At 39.0% G+C, this 13293-nt stretch overlaps 1 long non-coding RNA gene across 1 annotated transcript in view; it reads right to left on the reverse strand.

The window, feature by feature from the left end:
• LOC119155006 overlaps nucleotides 1–13293 on the reverse strand; it is a 145311-nt gene that overhangs the window by 22411 nt on the left and 109607 nt on the right. The window lies entirely within an intron of this gene.

The following is a 13293-nucleotide window of genomic DNA, read 5'->3' on the forward strand; positions in this document are numbered from 1 at the left end:
TCGTTTACTGTTGCTCTTTAGTCATTTTGAAATTACTTTATTTGGTTACTGTACGTCTATTATTACATCTTTCTTTTTAATTTTTTCTTCTCTTAGCTCTTCTGAATCTGGAGTGCATGAGGAGCATTAAGGACCATTTTGCATGTCTGCTCCTGATAGATTGGTTAGCTTCTATTTTCTTTTGTAAACTCCACATTGCTATGCTACATCTAAAGCCAACATTTCCGTGACTTCAGAACAAATTGGATTGATTCTAGAAGCATTTTGGCTTTATATAGTTTCTAAATTGGCACATGCTGCATCTGTGCTACTTGAATTAGCAGAACTGTTCATATTTTACCACAGATTATTGGCAAATTTTCCTTTATTATTTGGAAATGGGTACTTTGGATAGTGCGTGCCATTGCAGCCTATTCATTTCTAATAGGTATATTAAAATGTGATTACATTAGGTTATATTTTATGATAGGATTACTTGACCATCCCGAAAAATAACCCACCTTTTTACATCTGGCAACAGGTGTTTTAAAGTGCTGTAAATAGTTGAATATACAACATGGCTTTCCATCACTGGTCTCATTTAGAGCCTATGGTCAGCCCAGGACTTCATTACTGTCCGAAGCTGAACTGCAGGGAGACCAGTAACTGAGGAGCTGCATGGAGAGGTACCTGCTCACTGTACCCACCCATGGCTGTGCTCTTAAACTGCGCCTGTGTCCTTGGAGGCTGGACTAAGACCCATTTGAAAATACAGAATTTTAGTTCTGCTGTTAGCTGCAGATTATTTAGCCAATGTCTCATCGACCTAGAAAATAATAGCAAAACATTCTCAAATGCTGTTGAGATTATGAAAAAAAAATCCAAAATAAACTATTATTTCTTTTTCACTGTTAGCATCTTGATTCATATTCTAGTATCATAGCAATAATATCCGCAGCATTGATGTTCACTTGCAATAAACAGCTTCTGAGGTTATCAACTGTTTCAGCTTCAGTTCAGCGTTTAATCACCCGCAAAAGATATTTATTGACTTGTATTCTCCAATGCCATGAACGCTACCTCTTAATTATTAACCATGTCTCTAATTTTATATCTATTTTTAAGAAAAAATGTTTACTAATTGAAACAAAACATGCGAGTGCTGTTGCTGATTTTATTTCTTTCCTAAAGCAAGTCAGTGACTAAATACAGCAGTATTTTTATTACCACCAGTACAAACACACACAAGCACCCCACGTATTTCAATCACTTCTGCAGTGGTTGGTTTTATTGCTAGTTTTAATCACTTTAATTCAATACAGTTTATATAGTGGTTTGATGAAGGGTGCTAGTATCAAGTTCAAGTTCCAGTACATTAAAATGTTACACACTGGTTACTTAATTTTGACTTAGGATCTCCTTGTTTCAGTTTCAGTTTTAAACGTTATTATTTCTATTTCTTAAGCTTTCAAAGGAAGTTAATCTATTTAGAGGCATATGTTTTTAAATATGGAGATAGCACAGTTCATTTTCTCATGATGAAAGCATATTTTGGATAATCATTTTTTTCCAAACAGATGCCCAGTTTATCTCACTTAAATCAACTGTTTCTGACTGGACCAATTCCTGGATGAGTTAATTGAGCATGGCTAAACCCAAAATGCTGGACTAATCAAGGAAATAGGAAGAGGTGATGACTATGAAGATTCTCAGCTTTCAGTAAAGGTGTTTAGTTGTTTACTTATATTCTCACAACAGAAGGAATGTAACAAACTCAGCCCACTGGAAATAATTCTGGATAATCTCACTCCATTACTTTCGGTGAAATTGAGTCTGCTCACTCTACCCTGGTGAACCAGCATCTCAGGGAAACAGGAAGGTAATAGCTCATTCAGGCGGTACAAATAAGTGACAGAAGGAAGGCAGACTGAAAGCTGTGTGTCTTTAGTTTCTAATTTATGTTAGTAGTCCGCCATTAATGTATTAGCTTCTCATTGGCTATATTCAGCATCAAAAATCAGCGCATTGGCCATGCTGTTCATTAGTACCAGGCAAATGCCCTGCTGTCTTGCACACATCACAGCTGTTCATTCATGTTCGCTTTTCAGACTGGGAAACGTGAGTTTGGAGAATACTGATGTCTTGTTTGACCCCCCCCCCCTCCCCCCCAGAATCCTCTTCTGAGAAATGCATACTAAAAGTAAAAGAAAATCAGATTCTTGGATATCTTAGCTGTCAAAGAGGGTAACTTTCTATTCTTAGTGCTTTGAATATACTCATCTATCACTTTCTGTGATATAGTTCATAGACAGACAGCTCATGGGACCATGCATAGAAATACATCATCATTGCAGCCTTTGTATATAAAAATAAAATAAAATAGTAAGGTGGCCTCTAGAGCTGATGGTTGGAAAGGACTTTTTATGGGTCAGGAACTGCATCATGAATATTTTGGTTAATTAATAATTTTGTACATGTGTATAATTATACTACTTTTGAGTTCGGCTTTAATAAGCATAACAAAGATGATGATAACTGATGCAGTTATTTCAGTTACCAGTTGTTTGGTTGTTTCTGAAGTCTTACTTTCCTAGGTTGCACATTTAAACTTGTCCTTAATTTGAAGTAACCAAAAAGTGCATCCTGTTCCAGGTCTTTTGCTAGATCATCAGTGACCACAATTCTGGACAGGTACATCTGCAAACTAATAATCTCAGTTGAAATTAACTAGTACCATTACTGATGTGCCAACAGCAGTGCAGCTGTAATTAATTTGTATGGTATCAGGGAAGAATTTGGTTCCTCTTGCTAATGCAATAACCAAGCAAAGGCTTTTGCAACTGTTCTGATGCCTGTGAACAAAAGGGGATAATGACAAACTTCTAGCTCAATTAATTAATAGATACAGACACATTTAGAACCTTTGAATGGATCTTTTTGGTCTCCTCATGGAGGGTGCTGTAACTGCTAGGTGGCACATAATGTTTTCCTAGGGCTCTTCCCTTTGGTTTCGGATTTGGAGCACAGTCGTAGAGTGATCTGCCTGAAAAGTTCACATCGCTCCTGTGCAGTAGCAGGCCAACGGTCAAAAAATTAGCTCAGGATATGACAATCAAGAAACACTGTCAGGCATCTGACAGCTACTAAATGTACAACTTAATATATACACCTGGAATTATAATTCTACCACTGTCTGTCAAATTTCCATCTGTCTAAGGGCGAGCACTCCATCCCTTTGACGTGCTAATTTTCAGTTTTAAAAAAAAAAATATTAAAATGTTTTTCTTTCAGAAAACAAAAATTACTTTAAAGCCACCAGTCTACTACTCATAGGCACTTTTACAGAAATGATGCGGTGCATTTGCATAGAAGAAAAATCTCAAAAACTTTCAGAGTTATTTTGCAGACCTACTAGAGTGAGTGCTTCCACTACGGAATGGTTCTGCTGATAGGAAAATATGTGTGCAGCTGCATGCCTCCAGCAAAATTGTACAAAAACGGTGTTCTTCCTGTCCACTAACCTCTTAATTTTTAAGTTTCAACAGATTATTTTATGACTTACTGCATGTAAGTCATTAGAAAAGCAGAAGCAAAAACCCCGAAACAAAAATTTCTAGCACCTTCCTCCCACCATAAACCGATCCTCTCCCAATACTTTGTAAAGCAGACATGCAAGGAATAGTCCTACAGCTTACACAGTCTGTTTTTTTCAACAAGGCACCTCTACTAGAGAAGGAATCAGAAAAGAGCTGGCATACAGGAATAAAATAAAAAATAGCCAGGCAGTCATTCTGGGAGGTGATGGCCTGCTGAGTCGTATGAGGCTATCAGCTAAACAGGTTAGTGGTATCACCCTGCATGAATAACAGACAAGACTATGCTTATGAATGTTTATTCCTGTGCAAAGGCAAAACCTTTTTTTTTCTTTGTTATTATTGTTTGCAAACACTGAAACACTCATGCGGACTTCTGAGGCTAATAATAAAAATTATAAGAAATCTAGAGATTTTAGGTTTTATTTTTTCTTTTTTCCTGTGTAGCTATTTACAATCAGAACTTACTTTCCTGATAAATGAAGAGAAGATGCAAAGTGGATTTGTCACTATGAATGAGAGCCTTGAAAGTTAACTTCTTTCTGAGTATTCATAAACTAGACTGGTTGGTCTGTTGTATGGTAGCTGTTTTATCTACTTATTCCTGGTCTGAATGTCTTAAGCAAGGATCTGCAGCCTAACAGTAATTTTGTCCCTGTTCATGGGTAATCCATGAATGCAAAAAAACCGGAGAGCAACCACCACAAGCTATTTGTAGTGAATTCTTTACACAGCTGTACATGGCAGACACTTGCCTTTGTGTAGAAGACTAAGTGGGTCCTAATCCTCTGTGAACATACATACTTCCAAACAAAGGTGGGTAGGGCACACACTGGCAAAAAGCATCCTTTTCAGTGGGCACCGTGAGGGGTGATACTCTGAAGTAAGTATTACCTCACTTTTATCGGTGTTAGGTGTGTTCAGTAACAAAGACCCAAGACAGGGGCTACTGAATGTGATAGAAGATCTTACAACTAATTAAAGAAGAGCACAAAATCCTTTTCTTTTTCCTTTTCCTTTTGCTGTTCTGAGGGACATGCAGAAGTCCAAGTTACCACGTTTCTTTCTTTGCTCTCTCCCCTCCCCACAAGTAGAAAGCTAACGATAGGCATCAGGCAGTTTTTCACTGAAAATGTTGAGGAAATCAATAGGTTTCCCCCCACCTCCAAATTTCAGTATTGATCAAATAGCACTGTAGGACAAAACTGTTCCAGACAGGTTGAGTGTTAATCCTTAAATCCCCATGCATGTTGTAGGACCACCAAATTCAGTATGATGATTTCTGTCATTAATGCTATATATAAGCATAAATCTGAGAAACTGACTTACAGTATCTTCCCCATAAGGCCCGGCCTGGCTTATCTTACCTGTTACAGCGGGAACAGGCATGAATATCTGTCAGCTAGCTGTGAGACAAGAGCCCTGTATTCACTGAGATAGATATGTCACCTTGCTATCCAGTAGGATTTGTGAGTGCTCAGGAATGCTAAAACTAAAGTACAATGGATATTTAATATGCTATTAAATCCATGGATACACACTTACACCTGTTCCAGCAATATAGCAGGGCAAATTTTATTCTTGATTACTGTATTACAGCAAATTTTGTAGTCATGCTGTGTGTCATTTTGGCAAAATGACAGTAGTAGCGTATGGATGTTTAAACTTTATTTTTTGCAGCCTTGATTTATTTATGCAAGTGAGATATCTTTCATGAATTTTAATCTAAAAACTGGGTTTACAAAATCTCAGTGCATCTGCAGTCACCAATAAGGCCTCTTAGCTGAAGCAAAGCTATGAAAAGAGCTAATGTCGACTATTTGTAAGCTCTGTTGGGTTTGTTTCTCATCTGAGGCATTGTTGCATAAAATGCATTTCATATTTTGAAAAAAAATTTTGACTACAGTCTTTAGGTTTTTTTAATGCAGACTGGGGGACCATAGGGATTTCCAAGTTTTCTGATAAGAATGCTTCCCAGCCTCTGTGGTGAAATATACTGTTATAAGTCTTTATTCATTTATTTATCATGCTGCAATTCTCTAAAAAAAAAAAAAAAAAAAAAAGACTTATTCTATAGTGAAATCATTGATCATATGTAGAACTAATCATGGATGAAATGTAAATAATTTATATGTAAAATTAATTTGCCTAATGGTACGGGAGGTCCGTTGGCTATATGGCAGCTTTAATGCTGTTCTGAAGCACTTACTATTCTGGGGAAAAAATAATAATAAAAAAGTAAAGCAGAGCAGTGATTACAGTCTGAGCTTTGCAAAAAGGCTTTTTCCACATTCAGGATATACTCTCAGTTTAAGAGCTCTAGTTTGGAATGCATATTGTGTTGCAGTAGGTGTGTTTATCTTTTTTAAGTACCCAGCCTGACAGAGGTCTAATTTGGCTGGATCCACACTGGTACTATCAAAAGAAGTCTTTCAGCTCAGTTTTAGGGAGACTTGGATGAGGATCTTGGCGTGGGAATGTGAGCCATGTATGCAGTGGCCTCCATGTTGTGTATTTAATGAAGGGCCTGGCACACTTCTGGGCACTTAAAAAAATAAATAGTAGTTGCTGCATTTAATCTGTTAGCGTGTACAAATGTGTGCGTGTATAAATGTGTGCGTGCACGTTTGTGTGGTGAGTGCATGTGTGGGGCTGAATAAAGCACAAAAAATGTCCGCTACCAAATGACAACAACTCCTGGAGGGCAGGGGAGGAGCTGGAGGACACCCTTTCCCAAACTTGTGGTACTCCTGTGTTTTGTGTGACAGCAGTGCTTGCTGGCATTTCAAGCTGGAAATCGTGGTGTCAGTGATGAGCTCTGCAAAATATGCAGGCTTTGACCTCATTGCTTAATGAAAGAAACAGTAGACTGCACTAGTGGGATCATCGTAAGGTCAGTGATTAAAACAGTATTGTAAACAATACTGATACCCTCGTGGTATTCAAATTAACCTCCTACTAAGATTATCTGAAGCTGAACAGGTCTTTGTTAAGATTGTCCAACCTGGTGTTAACAGTTTACTGAAACCCAGATGAAAAAATCCTTCAGGTCCAACATGCTAGGAGATGGATTTATTTTAAAATACTGTCTTCTGAACAAAAGCTCTTATTCTGCAATGGATTACATGTATCTAATAAACTGCTGCTTTTGTATCTTACAAGTATGCCCCCCCTTCCTGGGACATGATTACTTTTATTGAGTTCACTTGAATTCCTTGCTTTTACCTTCAACTAAAAAAGTTGAAACAACCAATCAAACAATAAGTTAGGGAAAATTGGATAATGATGATTAAATTGAAAAAAGAATTATAGATCTTTGGGTCTAGAAAATGAGTATTTATAGTAAAAAAGCCTGCCAAATTTGAAAAGGTGTCATTTGCATTACTTTTTTTTTCCCCTTTAATGTTTGGGATTGTCTTACTGAAATGGTTCTGTGAAACGGAGATGAGTAAGAGATGACAAAAATTCATTCTCCCTATGTTGGAGCTCCAGTGTTAACCATTCATATTCCTTGAACAGGATAGGAAAAGCTCCCTAACTCAGATGATTTATTTTTTTTTAGCTTAATGGGGCTCAGAAGGTATTTTCTGGAAATGCAAAACCTGTACATCAGCAGGCTGTTGACTTGCATGGGGCTGAGAAACAATTCTCTATGCAAAGGACAAAAATGGAAGGTGCCATGGGGCAACAGTACAATTACCACCAAGATGTCCCTTTCATACTACACTAATGTTCTTAAAAGATGGATTGCTTTGCTTGGCTTGCTCCAAAACCTGGGACTGATAAAGTCTGAACAAGCCTTCAGACTGCTCCATCAACACACATATATGCCTCAGGCAAAGTGAACGACGGAAACAACCTACCTTGTACACACTCGTATTTCTATGATTTAGTGAGAATCAACTGTACACCGTCTCTTTGACTCATGAAAGATAAGGAGACACCAGAAACCCAGACATAATTAGATGATAAATTGAATGTGGACAATAAGAGGAAAAGGAAATGATCCCAGCTGAAAGGAACACTGCTCTTCTACAGGAAGATGGTGATAAAAACCAAAAAGGTAATACAAACAATAACATCTAGAAGCTAGGCATGTGGTATTCAGTAACAACGTCCCCTTTTAGGACTATGAAATGGACAAAAAAAGAAAGTCTAAAAAACAATGTGAGAGTGGAGCATGGAACCTGGAGAGACAGGGAGGATCGTGCATGGAAAGGTTATGTGTATTTACTCTCCAGTGATCCTGCAAACTCTAACATGAGAACATGGGAGTTACCTGGTTCCTTCCCTCCTGACATTTTTCTGTTTTCTGAACAGAATTTAGGATAGCAGAAGTTTTACAGAGACATGAATGCAGGACTCACCCAGTTTCCAACTTCCTGAGTGCCCAACCCAGCCCATGTTCCTACACGTCCAATTTGCAGGCTCTTTTTGATCCCACTGACCTGTTCCTATGCAGCAGTAGCTGGTAATCCCTGGGTACAGCTTTGCCTCCCTGGGGCACCGAGGGTTGGATGCCCTTGCTGCACTTGTACGATCCAGCCAGGATCCTGCCTCAGGGCTCAAAAGAAGCGATGGCAGCAGAACTGAAACAGCTAGCTCCGAAATGGGAGTAGCGTTAAAGGTGCAGCAATGCTACCTGTAATACTAGTAAATTCAAGTAGTGACAGTAGTAAAGCTGTAACTTTAACAATAAGGACTCACACAAAGGCAGTAGAGTACAAATGATTCTAGCAAACTGTGAGCAGTGTAATAAAATCCTGTTCTAAATGTCATTCTAGTCAAGAGATACAGAACTCTCACTTTTGAATAGTCCTACAAGAGACTGAATAGTACTACTAGTGTTCAGATGAGCATGAAATAAGGCAAATGTAGCAAAGCTATGAATTCTAACACAACTACAGCCATGGATGTTCCTGAAGCATATTTTGCCCTGCAGTTTTATAGTACTGAGTAACTTCAAGCTCATTTTTCTATGTCTCTCTAATGTTCAGTTTCTTAAAGCTGGCATCAGAAATCAAAGGCAGAGATGCAATTCCGTACAAGGGTTTGTTTACTTTTCCCGTTGTCCGTAACCAACATCTACCTGGTGTGAGTCCTCCCCCATTTATTCTCCCCAGAGAAGGAGAATTTAGAATTTGACTCAGGCTTTTTTATGATACAAAAGATAGAAAAAATATTTTTTAAGAAGTGTATGATCTACTCCACGTATAGTTAGAGAATACTAAAAGAGGTCGCTGCAATTCTGTAGCATTACCAACTCTGGCATAACTCGCTGTTAGATCCTAACTCCTCCCATATACCCTGAAGTCACACCACCGTCACTGCTCGCTTTTCTCCGTCTCTTCTAGAAGAGAAGAAAGGGAGCAAGGAAAGAGGCAGATACCTGAGCCCCTTCCCTGTATATCAGCTTAAAAATGTCCCACCTTGCCCGCACAACAGGGACCGCATCCCTTTCCCGCTCACCCCTGTAAAGGTGTAAACCCTTTGCCCTCTTGCTTAGGATCCCAAGTCCAACAGCAAGGATTCCCAGCTGGGGAAGCGAGGCTGTGGTCTGAGAGGAGCTATGGGTAGGAAGCGCTGACAGCAGTGAGGCTCACTCTGTTCACTAGAGACCTCTTCAAAAAGTGACTGGTTTGGCCCAGACTGTCTCGAGCAGGTGGCCACGTGGAGCAGAACAAGGCCACTAGAGTAACCTGTCCCCAACCCCCTCCAAGTCTTGCCATGCAAACCCCAGAAATGAAGACAGCAGTAAAGCTAAGAAAGGCTACTAAAGAAATGTTCTCTCATTTATTTTTTTTTGTGGTGATGGATTATATTAGGGAAGGTGAGAAGAAAATCGCATTAATTACGGTGAAAACAATATACTGTACCAAAGTACAGCACTGAAGTACATGCATGAAGCAGTGAGGAAAAACATTGTCTGTACTATACATGTTCTAAAATATTTCCTGCATTGACATGAGGTGCTTTTTTTTTTTACCTAAAGTTATGTAAAATCATGTAACCTGTTGCACATGACTTTCTTCTGCCCTTGGGCTAACTCACACGCTTTCTCTTTGAACAGCATTCAAATTTCATTCCCTAGAATGTGCATAATGTGCAAACAAGCCGAGGCAAAGGCTGTTCTGGTTTTGGCTCATTACAGGCGTGTGTGTGTGTAAATATATACATTTTATTTTACACACATAAAGACATAAAGTGGTGCAAGCACCGATGTTAGAAGGCGCAATAAGAAACTTGTTAATGGGGAAGGGAGAGAATCCAAGAAGCATGTTGTTAATGCAGGCTTCATTGAACAGGTCATTGCATACCACTTCGCATTCAAATAAAAGATGGTGATTTGATACATACTCCTGTTTTCCTGGCAAAATGTCAATTTGTGACACAGCACCATAAAATGAGGAACCAAATGAAATATAAAGTTGAGATTTGTGATGATGTCGTTAAAAGAATAGTAACAACTGCTTTAAAAGAAGGGAGGTTGATTTTAGCACTATGAATGACAGAATCCATTTTGGGAATAATTCTGATATCAGTAATTTCACTGAGAAAACTCAGAAGTAGCATCAGCTTCTGCAGAATAAAAGTAAACTTGGTCCAAAAGGAGAGGTTGCAAACATATCTAATGTTACTGCCTTCATTTAAATAACATAAAGTGTAACAGATACAGGCCCTATATATAGATCCTCAGGTAACTAAAACAATGCAGATACGATAATGATATACCAGATGACAAAAGTATGATTTCTGTATAAATATGCATGTGTATAAAAATAAATATATATACATAGCCAATAGGCAGGCACGCGCACACACACTTACAAGCACAAGTATATGCAATATGCAAACACACCTGTCAGGTAGCACACACTTATTAGCCATAATTAAGTATAAATGTTTTGTAGACATTTCCTATTAAACATTTCACTAACTGCAAGTATATTAATTTTTAAATGTCTATACAGTATTTTACACTGGCCGTGAGGACTCAACAGAAATTGTAGAGACACCTCTACCATTTAGAATTTTTTTCATGTTACCTTCATTACAAATGTCTCTGCTCCTGGAAGAGCTGCCAAAGTATTAAACCACCCTAAAGGAAGCTGCTCAGAAGTGATTTTTAGATAGGAACATACAGAGTTCCTAGAGTATGTTTCTTTAAAAAGAAATAAACTATTTTGGATTCTGCACTTTGATAAACTGCAACACTGCTGGGACACTGCAGAGTAAAAAAAATATCAGAAAAGATTTTGTGTTTGGATGCTTGCCTTCACAAGGTTTGGTTTACTTTCACTCTGTGTTTCCTGGTTGGTAACTAGGAGAAAAGCACCAGCAGTCCAGAAGCAGCAGCAGCAGCAGCAGCTGCAGCAACAAAAAGGTCATGAAAACTAAGTGCTATGCAAATAAAGGCAATAAAACAAACAGATCATTTAAAGCATAAAAGAAATAGAAGAAACAACCATAAATCAACATGCTTGGGAAAGAAAATTAAAATAAAGGGCAGTTTGAAACAAATCAAAATGTCATCAAAACAAAAAATGGCAAAACCATAAAGAACTAATAAAATAAACAGTAATTGGAAGAAACTGCAAATAAAAATAAAATGGAACTAACAGGAGCAACAGGTGGCTGCTTTTGTTACACAGAAGAGTGAGTGGAAACAGAAGCTTTTGGAGATCCCCTAAAGATGGGAATGCTGTTGGACCACCAGCCCTAGCCTGTGAAGCTGTAACAAGAAGTGATCAACCCATTTCAAAGTTTTAATCCAAACACGCATTTGAATTTTCTGTCAGTCTGGATGCAAAGCTGATGCCCGTTTCCTCCATTTATCTAGTAAGCTACCAAATTAAAAAGAAACATATCAATCCTCGACTCACCACCACCTCCCCTGCCCCAGCCAAAAGTGTTGATTTAAACACCTCAGAACCTGACAACCAGCAAAATCTTTGCCTGCGTCTTTTGTGCATGGAAATCAGATTTCAGGTCTGGACACACACTGGTGCTGAGGCCCGTTGGTGTTACCCTGCTTGTGCTGCGGAGCAAGCTCAGGGAGTTGGCTCTGGCTCTGCTGCCTCCAGGATGCCTGTGGAGGACAGGACGGGACACAGTGCTGTGAGACAGCCCCCAAGGTTGTAAGATGAGCACCATGAAGCGGGCAGGGAGAGAAAAAAACCCACCTGCTAATAAATGGCTGTAGAGGTAGCATTTCACTACTAACTAGACACTAGCTCCTAAAGGAGGAACTTGCCAAATTAACGCAGTATATCTGTTTTATTAGCTACAACAAAAGAACAGCAAAGAAACAGTTGTGGCCAAGATTTGTGAAATAAGCTTAAATTAATAATAGAGCGAAGAAAGGGCCTTCACTGGGCTATACACAGATGGAAGAGAGGGGCTGCTGGTATGATGTATTGCCCTGCAATGGCTTAAATCAAACGGTAACTTTCACAGAAAGTGTAGAGTTGAAGTTGATGTACTGTCAACAGCAGTGTGAGTAGCTGCGCGCTGCCCGCCTGAAGTTCCCCCATGCCTCCCTGCAGCTGGCCAGCTGTGGCGGCTGCCTTCCACGCCTGGTGGGCTGCAGGGCCGGTTGGTGGCTGGCTGAGGGACAGCTGTGGTGAGCTGTCATCCTGCTCTACCACTTGTTACCCACCTCACATGGCTGTGCGACACCTGGGTTCTGGGCTAAGCAGGCAGAACCACCGCATCACACTAGTGTGAGAATCGAGCAGAAGAGACTCGGGAGTGCAGCTGCAATAAGCTGCAGCTCTGGAGCTATTTCCTTAACGACAGAAATAGATGAATAAAGTAGCTGAACAGTACATGTTCATCAAGCCTACGAGAAACCTAACACCCTGCTTCAGCAGTTTATTTTGCCTTCTTTATTTTTTTTAATCTATTTGTTCTTAAACGGCCCCTAAACCCATGCTGTGCAGTAATTTATACAAATATTCACAGGCAACTCTGCACTCAGTATATATAATTTTATTGTTTTGACTTAAAAGTCACAAGACTGAAATAAAAATGCAGGGGTGGCACTTTGCCATACTGCCCCTAGAGAACAAGAGGCTGTCAGCCTGAGCTCTGTGCCAACAGGTTGCTGTGTACTAGACTAAACTGAACAGCAATAAGTCTACACAGCAGAGCTTTGCTGAAAGATGTGATCACACCTCCTAATGTGACTCCATGGCTCTGTTACTTACAGCTAAATTACATTATTATGACTTCATTGTTGAATCCCAATTCTCCTAATTATAGCCTAGAGATCTATTATTTGATTTTGTAACACCAAGTGCTTCTTTTCTAAATCATGTAATCTCTTGTAGCTTATTAATGTCAGGTTTGTGCACACGCAGGGACTTGGTTGTTTGCCAGGCAGAATCAAATTTTCAAATTTTCACTGTGTTATGTTGCAGGGGTTTGCTTGTTACAATCTAATTATATTGGCACTGAAAGCAAATTTATATTATAAAGCACTTTAACTCTTTCACGGAAACATATTTGCATATGTAAGTGTCTCACCATTGGTCTATTAGCTTTTTCATTGCAAAATTTTTATGGGATTGTGTGGAAAAGAACAATAATTCTGAAACCATTAACTATTTATTTTCCTTTGAAAATGTGAACGTTTTCATTTAAGGTGATGTTCATTGTAATAAACCCGTGAGTTAAATGCAAGTAGGTGCCACACATGAATCTGCCTTTATGCTTCATA

This window comes from Falco rusticolus, chromosome 10, assembly GCF_015220075.1.
Source record: "Falco rusticolus isolate bFalRus1 chromosome 10, bFalRus1.pri, whole genome shotgun sequence".
In the NCBI taxonomy this organism is placed as follows: domain Eukaryota; kingdom Metazoa; phylum Chordata; class Aves; order Falconiformes; family Falconidae; genus Falco; species Falco rusticolus.